The 10,686-nt window shown below is 42.3% G+C and overlaps 1 long non-coding RNA gene across 1 annotated transcript in view; it reads right to left on the bottom strand.

Annotated features, from left to right (window-relative positions):
- Window positions 1-209: 209 nt before the first annotated feature.
- The window catches only part of LOC111742881, a 39,291-nt gene continuing 28,814 nt past the window's right edge, over window positions 210-10,686 (bottom strand). Inside the window, exon 2 of the long non-coding RNA XR_002781520.1 lies at window positions 210-722. This is a non-coding gene — a long non-coding RNA (uncharacterized LOC111742881). The remainder of the gene's footprint in view (window positions 723-10,686) is intronic.

Genomic DNA, 10,686 nt, shown 5'->3' with positions numbered 1-10,686 from the left:
TCTGATCAGTCTTGGGAATTTTGAGTTCTATTGTTACCATGGGGGTGGAGGGTAATCGCTCCTATTAGAGAAAGAAAGACCTTTCTCCCGATCAAAGACAGGCACTTTCAGGTGAGTCCACCATAATATCTCTGATCGTGGATTTATCAAACAATTCGGTATTTTCATGCTAGGGTATTTTTAACAGTGCAGCAGAAGAACCTTGGTTGTTTGCAAAGAAGTTTTATTTTGGAGCTTGTGAAGAGATTGGGGTTAATGTACAATAAAGTGAAAGTGACGTTTGTAAAGATGGTGTGAGCAGAATGCCAGGATCCATTACCCTGAAAACCCCACAAACAGATCGGCAGCCTCCATTGGTGAGCTGCTGCTCAAATCCCATCAGCGTTACTTGCAGGATGCATCGCCACTTTATGGCAAATTTCCAGGGGTTTTTACATGCCAAGCAACTTGTCCTAAGTGGGACAAGGAGACATTGTTTTACTAACTTTGCTTTGGGGCCTAGAACTTTGGGGAGGGCCAGACCTGGTTCCTTCTCCTGGTTTTGTAATCATAGACGTCCACAGGCAATGAAGGGAAGGACAACCCAGGTGCAGGCCCCAGAGCTAACGTGTCAGAATGAGGTGGTCAAGTGACGTAAGGAATGCTGTGCACGTGGGCTGAGCTGCACGGGCTGATGCTTCTCTTCAGAAGGTTACAGGCACTGCCCAGGAGAGTTTGGATCCCTGAAGAGAAAGGAAAAAAGGGCTGAAAGGCTCTTCCAAGATGGAAAACCAACAGGAGTTCGATATTTGAATGAATTAACCCTCAGTGATTTCCCATGACCCACAGGATCAAGTCCAAATCCTTAGTACCGCCGCTAGGTCTTTCACCATCTGGTCCCTGACTAACTTTGGGTCTTTCCATTGTCCCAAACAACATGCATTCTGACCATTCCCAACTGCCCTTTGTTCCCTGATGCTAATGATAGGCAACATTTATCCGGGCCCTTAAAATGCCAGGAACTGGGCTAAGGGCTTTATGTGTTTCATCATCTACTCTTCAGAGCGGTCTCTGAGGCAGACGGTATTATGGTCCTCAGTTTACAAATGAGAGAACAAAAGCAGAGGTTATAAAACTGGGTCACAAGCTATTAAGAAGCTTGGGATTACAAGGCAGTATGACTCCATGGCCAGACTTTAACCACTTCACCACCTTTTCCTCCTTTTCTGTATGAGAAAATACCTCTAGAGCCTGCACCACATTGCTTTTCTGCATAGGATTGGCCTTTCTCCTTATTCAGCTGATTTTTAAAAACATTTCTTTGTTCACCCAAACCTTCAAGATCAAATATCCTCTTCTCTGGATGTCATTCCTGGCACCTGAAGCAGAGGTAGTGGCTTTCTCCTTGGAGCTCCCACACTCCTGACATAAACTCACAGCACACACTGTATTGCAATACAATGCCCTCCTCTCATGCATTCATTTTGTTCCTGGTCTGTGCAGACTCCTTAGACCTTTCCAAGAGAGTGAGTAGTAAGTGGGGAGCAACCATTCCCATGAATCCAGAGGTAGCTCAGGCTCCAGGTGATGATTGCACCCAAATGCCATGTGGCGTTTCTCAAGCAGCTCCGCAGACAGGTCCAGATGAATACCCGCCTGCTACATTCCTGCCTTTATCATTAACCACAGCTCACGGTGACTTCCTTCAACATGTGAGGCAGCGCCTGCCTGTCTGATAACCCAGCTTCCTTCTGGAAAGGATTTCCTTTGGCCTGGGTGCATACCTGGCCCTGCAAGAGTTAACCACAAGACGGCCCAGATCAGGAGAACATGAGGTTTCCATTAACTGGTGGTATGCGGACAAGTGGCACGAGCATGGATTATGCGGTAATAAAAACACACGGCGCAGTATTTGTCAGAGGCCTCACTTCTCTCCTTCCCCGCCTCCCACCCCGGCACAGAGAGACCAGGCCCTCGCTGTCCTACTGCTAGCTTGTAGCAAGTTGGTAGCAGACTTTTCTCCCAACTCGCTTTAATCCTGCTATGTGTGCTCATCATGTCCCCAAAAGACACAAATGAAAAGAAAGAGTGCCAGAGGAATTCACCCCTTGCCCTGGGATGAGTCCTAAGTGAACCAGTTGGGAGACAGAAAAAAGGAAAAGGGTCAAGGGAGAGAGAAGTGGGGAGGGCAAGAGGGCAGGAAGATGAGAGGGATGTGAGAAAGATAGCAAAAATTGAGCTCGTGTAGGAGGGGATAGTTGGATGGAACATTGCGAGGAGTCCGAAACCATATTTTCTGGAAGGAAGGGAATTCACATGTATGGTGCATTCACTATATGGAAGGTATGATGGTTAATTTTATGTGTCAATTGGACTGGGCCATGGGGTGCCCAGACATTTGGTCAAACATTATTCTGAGTGTGTCTATGAGAGTATTTCTTCTGTATGAGATTGACATTTGAGTCCATAGACTAAGTAAAGCCGATTGCCTTCCCTAATGTGGACGGGCCTCACACAATCAGTTGAAGACCCGAATAGAACAAAAAGACTGAATAAGAGGGATCTCCTGCCTGACTGTTTGAGCTGGGACATTATTCTTTTTCTGCCTTTGGATTCAAACTGAAACATTGGTGTTTCTTGGGTCTTGAATTTGCTCATACTGGAACTTATACCACTGGCTTTTCTGGGTGTCCAGCTTGCCAACTGCAGATCTTGTGACTTTTCAGTCAATTCCATAATCACATGAGTCAATTCCTTATAATAAATCAATTTCTCTCTCATATATATATGTATTTTATATGTATATATTACATAATTGGTTGTTTCTCTAAAGAACCCTAATACAGCAGGAGATGCTCTGAACTCTATATACTATTATCATGGAGGCTTAGACACTTTCGGTAACACATCACACAGATCCTGCAATTCATAAGGGAAATAAGTTTCCAAACAAGTTCTCTCTGGGCTTAATGGATCTCGTCTCCCTTTCTTTTAGTTACAGAGTTGCCCGGCCACGTAAAGGTGAGATTAGCTTCCCATTTTCAGTTGCAGGTGAGAAGTTCTTTGATCATTGCCTTTCCTTGGAGACAGAAGATGTAAAGGACCAATTGCTAGAACACAGCACCCTGGCTATCTTTCAGAAGCTCTAGCCCATGACTCAGCATCCCAGGAATGTGAGTGGTTCTGAACATAATTTATTCTGGGGATCAGAAACTCTTTTTCAGACCACAGTTATTTACTAAACACTTACTATATATCTGGTCCTGTAATTTTGACAGTGAAGAAACAGATAAATAGAACAGCACTTCCTTGTCAAGTCCACAGTCTTTTTAGGGTGCCAGAAGGACATGTAAGCAAAGGAGTATAAATGCTATGACGCAGGTATGTGTAAAGTGTGTGCAAAGGTACAAAGCAAAAGGAGTGATCCATTTTGGTGGTTTGTGGGGAGAGCCAGGTGGAGAAGAGGGGACAAGGCAGAGTAAGGATTCTCTGCCCAAAGCCCAGGAGAAGGCAAGGCAGATTTGGGTACCAGAAAGTAGTTAGCTGTGGGTGAATAGTGGTGGTTCTCCACTCTGGTTGCTTATTAGAGTCACATGGGGAGATTTAGAAAAGTCACATGCCTGGAGTCCACCCCCAAAATCTCAGGAGGTACAGTTTGAACCTCAGTATTTTTTTAAAAGCTCTGCAGGTGATCCTATTATGTTGCCAGGATTAAGAACCATGGGTGTGCTGCCCAGTGTGGATCTGGTCTAGAATGAGAGGTGAATCTGGAGAGTACAGAAGGACACAAAGATGAAAGGCCTTGGATGCCACTCTAAGCAGTTGGAACTTCCCCTGTGGGCATGCAAGGTTTTTAAATAGGGAAGTGACCTTACTTATAGGAAATGAGTCAGCACAACGGTGCAGCCTTGCTAGGCTGAGCTCTCTGGAAAATTCTGGCTTCTTCTCAGAGGGCCTGACCACCTGTGCTTACTAAGACACAGTTGATTTAACTCTTCCTCTGGTGCATGCAGCTGAAGGCCTTGTGTCCCTCTGGGGAAACCAGTTGTCTGGCAATCAGGAGACTCAAGTTCTGAATTTGCTGCAGGTCCTAATTTGTTGAGGGACCTCAGCCAGCTCCTTGCCCCTCTCTGGTCCTCAGCTTCCTACACCAAACACTTATGAGATTAAACAAATCAGTGCTTCTTTATGAGGTTGGTAGTACCTGATTGCTTTAATTTGTTATTAGCCAAAATTCTCCATGCATTTTTTTACATTTCACAGAGCAATAGAGCAACTAGCAAGGTTTCCATTAATTGAACAGGTCTAGGCTAGGAGAGGTTGGGAAAGGGTGAGCCAGGGAATTTCAAACAGTCAGTGCTTTCTTGTTTCCTTTGGTCTCTCTGACCAGATGTAAATTGTTTTCCTGATATATTTAATCTGTAGGGATATTGCTTAGATCAAGTTGCTCCCCAAATAATCTGCTCGTTTCTTATCAGGATATCCATAAGGCAATGACCCAACCTGCCCTTTTGAGATGGAGGAGAATCCAGATTTGGAGATGCTCTGTTCATTCCCTCTGGCCTTGAGCCAAGAGTCGCACCAGATTGGAGAAGGCCCTCAAATAGGCCTTCTCATCTGGGGCACTTCCTGCCCCAAGCCACTCGCATCAAGCCCAGCAGAATCTTTCACAAATTGCTGTGATGCACCTTCAATGGTTCCTCATTGCCAGGAACCAAGCCCAAGTTCTCTGGCCTGATACCGAAGACCCTTTCCAATCCTCCCTCCATCTGATTCTTATCCTCATCTCCTAATGGGTCGTTACAGTTTTCTGCCTGTCAGGTATATAGAACTGCTTACTCTTTCCAAGGATAGCCAAACTCTTTCACACTTATAGGTTTCAATCCATATAGTTCCCTCTGTTTGGAATGATTTCCTCTCACCTTCTCTACCTGGGAAACTTTTACTCATCCTATAAGCCCAGCTCACGTGTCACTTTATTCATTTATTGAAGACCTAACCTGTATTCCATGAAAAATGCCACAGACCCTTGGAGGACGAACAAAACAGAGCCCTTTAGTAATGACCCTGGTCTCTTCACTTTGCTCCTAACTTTGTCACTTTATGGTGATTATCTGTTTACATTTATGGATCTCTCTTTAGATTATAAACTCCTTAAGAATCAAAAGATCTCTAATGTATCTCCGTATCCATAGCACTGAGCACAGAGCCTGGAACAGAGTAGGGGCTTAGTGAATATTTGCTGAATGAATGAGTAAAGAACGAATGAATGAATAATGTATTTGATAAATGAACGAGTGTGTGTGTGTGTGTGTGTGAATGTTCCACGTAGAGCGAGGATTGTTTTAACTCTTGCGACTACCACATGTTGTAACAATGAAGACACCCCATATATTCCTTAGTCCAGATAAGAGCCTGGGAGAAATCACTGACATTTTATGGATGAGAAACTAAGACTAGACAAGGGAAGGAGCTTATCTAGATGACCAAATGACCAGCAGCCGCTAGACCTCAGCTTTTCCCACACTGTCTTAATAGGCAGCCCCCAATGGCTGTGATCTAGTATCTTAGCACTATGGGACCCCTTAGTTCTATGTAGCTCCACTCTCCCAAACAGCATGCAGCCCTGGCATCATCACCTTGGAATCTGATCACCTGTTCAGTTGCTTTCTTCCTCTATTTGATACGGCCGGCCAGGAAGACAGTGCTGACGAGGCAGTCTTCAGCCCTGCACTGACAGAAATCAGGTGTCCTCGCTTCATAAAAGAAACATTAACCGATCCGATGGGAGCTGGAGGCAGAAGTGCTGACAAAGATGTAACTCCCAAGGATTCTATGGGGCAAGGGGAAAGCATGGTTCTTTCCTAATTTAGAGGCTTTCTGGGGTTTGCAGAAAGACAGAGAAGAATGAGAGGAGCCAGAGATGAAGCCTGTCAGGGAGGAATTCTCAGCAGCTCATCAAGAGAGAAGGAATGATAAGGAAGGTCATCGTCCCCCACTCTCTGTCCCACTGCATTATCCAAGTCCTTATCACCCTCTCCTGCACCCAAGCCTCTCCACTGGTTCCCTACTGTCTTCAGCCTCAATCTGTTCCCAGCTCAGTATTCACACGGCCTTCTAGTGGTCTTTCTAAATTACCTGACTGTATTTTAAATACCTTTTATTCCAATCCTTCAGTGGTTCCATGTGACTCAGATGGCATACAAGACCTCCCAAAATGTATTCCTGGTGCTGAAGGCAGCCATATCTCCCCACAAGACGGGATTCTGTTTTCACTTACCTTGTGGGTCAGAGAAACTCTGGCAAAAATTCAGGAGCCAGAGATGGGTGGTTTGATGGCAGGAGTGAGCCCTTTTTCTAGAACCACCTTCCTTCCTACGTCCACACATGCACCCCACATTCCTCTCACATGAGAGCCAATTCTAGGGAGCACTCACTGACAAAGGCAACCTCCTCCATTCCCAGCCCTAAATGAGGCATTGTGAGTTTAGAGGTGATCCTACACGGTTCCTGTCCTCAAGGAACTCACAGTCTCATGGCAGAAAAAGAAATAGAAAAAAATAATTATGACAAGGAAGTAAATGCTCTCCTGAAATTCTGTTCAGAGTGCTCAGGGGCATGGGAGGGGGCAAGAGACTGACTGTATGTGGGGGAAATGAGGAGGAATTAGGGATTTGGAGGCTAGGCCTGGGAAGATGGGTAGGTATTTCCCAGGAATGAAAGAGGAGAAGGAGCCGAAAGAGCTTTTCCTGTGTTGTAAACCAGTTGCAAAGCCTTGTAGAAGACAAATGTGGAATATTTGGAACACGAGGTATAATTAAACAGAGAATGGGTGAGGGCAAAGCAAGAATAAGACCTCTCATCGTGTCATCATACCTCTCTAACTCTGTCTCCTCCTAACACCGCATCTCTTCTTCCTTGCCTTGGTCTCATTTTCTCTTATGTGGAAGAGCATCTTGCATGAAAGTTGTAGGGAGGAAGGTGGCACATATTGATGCCAGCTGAAGGTGAGAAAAGCTTCTTTCTCACTATCTCACTGTGTTTTAATCCTCAGAAGGACTTGGTCTGAGGACTTTAGTCCTGCCTGCCTCCAGGACCCTGGTCACCAGTATGGAGGATATATTTAAGCAGATGATGGGTGAGGTGACTAGGGCAGGGCTCTAGGGTTATGATCTCTCTAAAATCACATGGTCAGAGTAAGGCAGGAGCAGTTTCTCAAAGAAAGATGGGTCGCTGTGACAAAGAGACAGGAGTGGGTTTAGACAGGCAAAACACTAGATGTTGACCTCGTTTATGGATTCCCTTCTTCCAGGAACACCTTGGTGACTCTCTGGGGACACTACGGATTCCTTGATATTCTCTTTATCCAGAGGGCTTGTACATACATGTTCTCAATGAATATTTACTGCTGATTACTTTGACACATCTAAAAAATAAATAAATAAATAAATAAATAAATAAATAAATAAATAAATAAATAAATAAATAAATTTAGTGCTTAAAAATACAATAAGAAAGAATGTGGTGAGCTGGAAATTCAGATACTGTGCAACTACTCATTTGGAAGAAATGTCTTGCTGCCCTTGGTGAGTCTGAAGAAAGACTAAGAAGACACTCAAAGAACATGTGGAGTGTGTGCAGCTGCATTTGCACCAGGAAGCAGAGCTCAGCTGAAGAGCTGCAGTCAGCATCCAAGATAGGAGGGGCCTGTCCTGGCTTTGATGCTGTGGGGATAATGGAGCCACAGTGCAAGCACAGGGCCTTTTATTGGCAGGGTAAAAAGAAGCCAGCTGGGGTTTGTCTATAGCTGAGCTTCTGATTCTATCCCATACTTCTGAAGAATACGCTCTTTGTTCCTTTGCTGCAGGTGGCACCTGTCATTACAGGACGTGGAAATAGGATAAACAGCCCTGAGCTACTTAAGAGATGCCCCTTCCTCAAATGAGTCTCAAACAGCTCTTCAAGTTCATCTCCCTCACTCTTTCTCACTCTGTCCATTTCTCTAAATGGAGGATTCAACTGAACAAGGAGCATGGTGGTCACGGAACTCTGTGTGCCGATAAAATGTCACTAATTTTTGTTACATGATGACAGTCTCAGCTTTGCTACATGTTCCTCTCCCATAACGAATCCCTAAACATTATAGAAAAAAAACAATAAAATAAAAAATAAATTTAAAGTGAGTCCTCAAACCAAGAAGTGAAGCTCTCAATGGGTCCAGAAACAATGAAGAATTCTTTAAAAACAAAAAGTAGGTAAGGTTGGTGTTAAAGGAAAACAATGACCCAAAAGGCACAGAGTAAGTTCTATTGAAAAATGTGTACTTGTCCAGAAAGGGGTAGAAAGAGAGAAGAAGAAGAGACCAAGGGTAACTGACCTGGTAGCATTGAGCACATCAGTCTGTCTCCCATTCCCTCGCCCGAGGGCAGCAGACCACTATTGGTGCTTTCCTCCAGGAAAAAAAAGATGCTGTGAGAATTGGGAAGGAGTGGATGATAATACCCAGGAGGAAGGAGAGCATCCATGTCTAGAGGACAGGCATCACACAAAGCTATCCAGAGGCAGGTCCCACCCTTCTCGAACCTCACAGAAAAAGGCAAAATCAGTCTACTCCTTCTCCTAGACAGGCTGTATGCACAAAATAGAGCCGAGCCAAACAGATAAACTCAGTTGTAAAAAGGGAGGCACAATCTACTTTCATCAATAATTGAAAAAAGTCAACACCATGAAAGAAAAACAGCAAACTTAAATCTGGAATCTATACCCAGCAACTCAGAGGGACGAAAGTAAGCAGAACAGGACTTTAGAATAAGGAAAATTAAAATTACTAAGTTTCCAATTGTCACGATCTCATGTTGATACTTTCCTTTTGGACTTATTATCAGTAAAGCATCAACTCGAGATCATGACAATTGGAAACTTAGTCAGTGGACAAAAAGGAAAAACCAACAAATCAGTTGAAAGGTAGAATGAACACAATCGAAAGGAGAATTAGTGAGCTGGAAGATTGAGCCTAGAAATTCTCTGAGAATGCAGCAAAAATGAATTCAGAGGCGAAATAAGTCAGAGAAAGACAAATACTGTATGATCTCACTTATATGTGGAATCTAAAAAAACAAACTCATAAAAACAGAATAGATTGGTGATTGCCATGGGCAAGGATGGGAGATAGAAGAAATGGGTGAAGGTAGACAAAAGAGGTAAGATAGAAAGTGCCGGGGATGTAATATACAGCAGGGTGACTATAGTTAACAATACTGTATTGTATAATGAAAGTTGCTAAGACAGTAGGTCTTTAATGTTCTCATCACAAGAAAAGAATTTTGTAACTGTGTGAAGTGATGGATGTTAATTAGACTTATTGTGATCATTTCACAATCTATACACATATCACGTTATGTTGCATATCTTAAACTAATAGAATGTTATATGTTAATTATATCTCAATAAAATTGCAAAAAAAAAGCAGAAAAGAATAAAGAGATTAAGATAGTTAGAGAAAGGTTAAGAATCATAGGAAACAGATAAAAAAAATTCTGACATCCATTTAAAGGCTTTTGGGATGAAATGCTTATTTAAAGAAGTAATAGTAGACCTCTGAACTAAGAAACACAAAACTCTGCAGATTTAAAGTGCTCGGCAAGAATCAATTAACACCCTACATATGAATTATAGAACATCAAGGGGGAAAGAAAAACAGAAAAGCTCTGAAAAAGAAAAGGAGATTTACCTACAAAGGCAAAAGAGCCAGAATGTCATCAGACATTGCTTTAGATACATGAAAAATTAGAAGTTCTAGGTGAAAATTATTTCAAGTCTGGAATTCTATAGACAGCCAAAGTTTCACTCAAGAATGAAGACAAGTGATATTTTCGAAGATACATGGGCTCAGAAAAATGATAGCCCACATTCTCTTAAAAAAATAATCACTAGAGGATGTTTTAAAGTAAGGAGAAAAAATAATTCAGGAGGGAGAGATGAGATGCATGAAGCAATGACAAGTAAAGGGAATAAATAAGTAAAACTTACTCTGAAACCTAGTATGTTGATTATCTTAATGTAGATTGTATATTGGTATATGGGTTAAGACAGAGATTGAGCAGGAAGATAACTACTAGAAAAATAGATGAACAACTTCAAATAGAACGTATTTTTTAAAAGCAGGAGTAAAGAAAACTTGATAAAGACAAGAGAAGACAAGAACTGGAGAGAAGAAAAGCAATTGGAAATCACAGTGAATTGAAAACACACACCATGAAATAGGAATAAATCCAAACTTAGCACCATCAATATTAATGGGTTAAACTTGCTCGTGAGAGACAAACTCTTAGATTGCATTTGAAAAATCTAGCCACTTGCTGTTTTCAAGAAACAGACAAAACAAAATTTTCTCTGAAAACAAATCAGTGGAAAAATACTTGTTTAGAAATGGCTAACAAACATAAAGCAGATATAATTGTGTTAAGTAAAATCAAATTAAAGTAAAATCGAAAGAAAGGAAGATGTACACTTCATACTGATAAATGGAGCCAAGAAAAAATAACTGCTATGTGTGAAAAATACAGCTACAAAATAGTTGAAGCAAAAATTGACAGAATTACAAGGGGAAACTGAAAGATACAAAAATTGCTGTTGAAAACTTGAACAAACCACTCTAGAATACAAAATCGAAGAGAGAAATAAACAATAAGGATATAAAGAATTTTA

The sequence above is a fragment of the Pteropus vampyrus genome, unplaced genomic scaffold (genome assembly GCF_000151845.1).
Source record: "Pteropus vampyrus isolate Shadow unplaced genomic scaffold, Pvam_2.0 Scaffold103, whole genome shotgun sequence".
In the NCBI taxonomy this organism is placed as follows: Eukaryota; Metazoa; Chordata; class Mammalia; order Chiroptera; family Pteropodidae; genus Pteropus; species Pteropus vampyrus.
The sequence above is the reverse complement of the archived record's forward strand: the minus strand, read 5'-3'. Positions and strand labels throughout refer to the sequence as shown.